This window comes from Palaemon carinicauda, chromosome 10, assembly GCF_036898095.1.
Source record: "Palaemon carinicauda isolate YSFRI2023 chromosome 10, ASM3689809v2, whole genome shotgun sequence".
NCBI lineage: Eukaryota > Metazoa > Arthropoda > Malacostraca > Decapoda > Palaemonidae > Palaemon > Palaemon carinicauda.
The window spans coordinates 94,492,329-94,496,859 of record NC_090734.1 but is presented as its reverse complement, the minus strand read 5'-3'; the positions used below and the strand labels follow the sequence as shown (position 1 = coordinate 94,496,859).

Genomic DNA, 4,531 nt, shown 5'->3' with positions numbered 1-4,531 from the left:
ATGAAATAAAATATAGCCTTTACATTTTCCTAAAATTTAATTAAGGTATTGATCACGATAATGATGATTGATAGGATGAAAATGATGTATGGATATTTACGAGTATATCAATTTTATTCTTTCAGATCCCTAAAACATCAAATGAATGGCTTGAAGTAGCTACAGCATTTGAAAAGACTTGGCATTTTCCCCATTGCATTGGGGCAATCGATGGAAAACACGTGCAAATCAAGAAACCCATTAGATCTGAATCCTATTATTTCAACTATAAACATACATTTAGCATTGTGCTTATGGCTGTTGTTAACGCTCACTATGAATTTATGATGGTTGATGTAGGTGCCAATGGTAGAGTGTCAGATGGTGCAGTGTATCCCAAAGCCAACCACTTTACCCGGCTGCCCTGACGCTATGCCTTTTGTTTTCGTTGCACCTGATGCATTTCCTTTACTGGATAACTTCATAAAGCCTTTGGCATACAGTAACTTAACCAAATCTCAAGCTATCTATAATTACAGATTATCACGAGGTAGACGCATCGTTGAAAATGTTTTTGGGATTATGTCAGATTGATTTAGAGTTCTTTTGTCAACGATTAATGTGTCACCAACAAAGGCTTCAACAATAGTTATGGCATGTTGCTATCTCCATAATTACTTAAGGAAACGAAATGCACAAGCATATCTTGATGTTTTAGATGTTGAAGATGAGAATGATAAGAAGGTTAATGAAGCGAATGAGAGGTATGGCAACCAACCTATTTCACTGGAACCAACGTGCGCACGCAATGAAACTTCATCTGCAAAATATTTAAGGGAAGCATTTTGTAATTACTTTAATAACGAAGGATCTGTTCCCTGGCAAGAATCTCGGATTAACAAATAATTCATTAAGTTGATCATTGCATCTGTAGCATAGTCTTAACAAGAGTAGACGTTTGGAATGCAAACTTCTATATAGCAAGATATACATGATGTTTCATGTTCATCTCATGAATTGCTTTGGATAATTGTTAATAAGTTAATGGTTAGCGGGATATATATATATATATATATATATATATATATATATATATATATATATATATATATATATATATATATATATATATATATATATACATATATATATATATATATATATATATATATATATATGTATATATATATATATATATATATATATATATATATATATATATATACATATATATATATATATATATATATATATATATATATATATATATATATATATATATATATATATATATATATATATATATATATATATATATATATGTATATATATATATATATATATATATACATATATATATACATATATATATATATTTATATATATATATATATATATATATATATATATATATATATATATATATATATATATATATATATATATATATATATATATATATATGCATATATATTCCACAAAGCCGCAAAATCTGTATAGATTTGAATAAACTCCCTACAAAAATCTTGAGAGTCCTGTGAGCTCGCCATAGTATCAAAGAAAAGAATGAGCTGTTGGTGCAATCATCGCTACAGACTATCATTCATAATTGTGTAACTACTATGATTGGGCAAACACTACTCAATTATCTGCGCAAACTGTCAATCACACCTACTCACTATAGGATATGCCTGCACAACCACTTAGATTGTACAATCATGATTGACAGTGTTTCTGGGCCTTTAGGTGGCGGATGAGGGAAACCCTTCCAGTACAACTTATTGCAAGGGCTACTCCGAATAATATTAATAAGGACTCATGGACCAAACAGGTAGCAGAGGAGTGGCTAGCCGGCTACCTTATTAGCCAGGAAACCTGCATGAAAAAGATGTCAAGGATAAAGTAGTATGGCTACCGCGTCCGGGGGAACCGACACGCCCTGAAGTCCTAAACCACAGCCTCGTGGTGAGAAATTGGTAATTTGGTCAGCAAAAGTAATAACAACAGTTGGAACTGTAAATGTAACAACGCTCTTTGCACCAGCAAAACTTAGGTGTACCATTGAAGAAATAAATAGATACAGTTGGGCTGTATTGGGAATAGCAGACACTCATTGGGTGAGAGAAGGTGAAATGATGTCAGAAGGAATCAAAATATTGTATTCAGATAGAGCAGACAATATTCATAGAGAGGGAGTAGCACTAATGTTAGGAAAAAGAGCACAAAGGGCTTATTTGGAGCACAATTGTGTGAACTCAAGAATAATTTCGGTCACTTTGAGAGGAAAGCACAAGAATTTTTAGGTTATTCAGGTATATGCACCAGACAGCTCATATGAAGATGAAGACGTAGAAATCTTCTATTCACAGTTAAAGGAGGAAATAGAGACAACAAAGACAGGCGATATAGTCATGGTGATGGGCGATTTCAATAGTAAAATTGGAAATGACAGGAGAGGCTACGAGGATGTGATGGGAGAGTTCGGTTTAGGTGAAAGAAATGAAAGAGGACAGAGGATGTTGGAATTTTGCCAGGGTGAACAACTGTGTATAACAAATACTTTTATCATAGAGAACAGCACAGATACACATGGACACACCCAGATGGAATTCATAAGAACTGCATTGATTATATCCTTATAAATAAGAGATGGAAAACAGTAATGGGAACAAAAGTGATGAGGGGAGCAGACTTTGGAACATCACATGAACTACTACTTTCAAACATCCGTATTAAATTTCGGACAGACAGAGGAAGAAATCAAGAACTAGTCAGGTATAATGTGGATAAACGGAGGAACGAGGAAGTAAAAACTGCCTTCAAAGTAAGAGTAAGAGGACGTTTTGAACCACTAATAGGACTCGAGACAACAGAGGAAAAGTGGTGTCGGGGACGAGACATAATTAAAGAGGACGCCGACAGTATTTTGGAAAGAAGGAGAGCAAGTCAACAGTGGGTCACAGAGGAAGTATTGGATGCATGCCAAGAGAGGAGATAAGCAAAAAAGACAAAGAATGAAGACCCATCCCACGAAAACAAAGCAAGTTATAGACGAAAGTGCAGAGCAATGGACAATAAATGCAAAAAAGCAAAAATAAAATGGATAGAAGACCTGTGTAAAACATGAAAGGAATATTTCAGAAACGGCCATTCAAGAGAACTATTCACTGCAGTAGATAGATTGACAAGGGGTTGGAAAAAAATGGAATTGCTCTAAGAGATGCAGAGGGTAACAAGGTATCAGCAACGGCCGATATTGAGAAGATCTGGAAAACGCACTACGAGGAACAACTAAAAGGAAGTGGGAGACGGGTAACTGGAGAAGATTACCCAGAACTAAGAGGAGAGCTATGGAACCTACAGGAAATGCCAGATCTCCTGATAGAAGAAGTGGAAAAATCTTTAAGAGCTATATCAAGTGGGAAAGCACCAGGAATTGATGGAGTACCAAAGGAATTGCTTGAGGCTGGTGGTAGAATAGCAAGGCAAGAAGAGGAAATAATTGATGAGGGTCAAGCAGGATTTAGGGCGGGTAGAGGAACAATCGATCATGTATTCACCTTCTCACATATCATCTGGGAGAAGGAAAAAGATCTGTATTGTGTATTTATTGACTTCCGGCCAGCGTTTGACTCCATATGGAGAGAAGAGATGATTAGGATTTTGAAGGAATGGGGATTAGAACCAAAAATACTGGAAACCATCAGGAGATTGTATGAAAGGACATCGGCTAAAGTAAGAAAAGGAAAGTGTTTGACAGAGGAGTTCATAACCACTGCTGGGATTATACAGGGTTGCCCACTATCACCACACCTCTTCAACCTATACTTGGAATGGGTAATGAGAATGGCACTTGGAGATTATGAGGGTGGCATAGATATAGGAGGAACAAAAATATCTAACATGAGATATGCAGATGACATATTGCTTTTAGCAGAAACTAAGGAGGAACTTCAGAGAGTGTTGAGAATGGTGGAGGAGCAGTGCAGTAGGTATGAATTAGTGATAAATAGAGAGAAAACCAAAAGTATGAAAATTGGACGCTAGAGAGAGGCCTTAGAAATACAGCTATCAGAGGGAGAAGTGGAACAAGTCAATGAGTTTAAATATTTGGGAGTGTTTTTCACAGCAGATAGAAAGATGGAAAGAGCAATTCATGACCGAATCTCAAGTGGCCAGAAAGCATTTGGAAGGCAAAAAAGAATCTGGAAAGACAGAAATATATTCATTAAGTTCATTAAGTTGAAAATTAGACTATTAAGAGCAATAGTAATCCCCACTGTGATATACGATGCTGAATGCTGAATACTGAAGAAGAGAGAGGAGAAAAAGTTATTAGCCTTTGAAATGAAATGTGTGAGAAGAATCTGCGGTGTAAGATGGGAGGACAGTATTACGAACGAGAGAGTGGAAGAAATGGCTGGTGTTGAGGACACAATTCTGATTAGAGTGGAAGATATTCAGAGGAGATGGTTTGGGCATATACAGAGGATGGAACAGGACAGATGGCCAAAGATAGTGCTTCATGGTCGAGTGGCCGGAAATAGACCGA

The 4,531-nt window shown here is 35.8% G+C and overlaps 1 pseudogene; it reads left to right on the top strand.

Moving 5' to 3' along the window:
• The window catches only part of LOC137648132 (uncharacterized), a 4,240-nt pseudogene extending 1,263 nt beyond the window's left edge, over positions 1 to 2,977 (top strand).
• Positions 2,978 to 4,531: the final 1,554 nt, after the last annotated feature.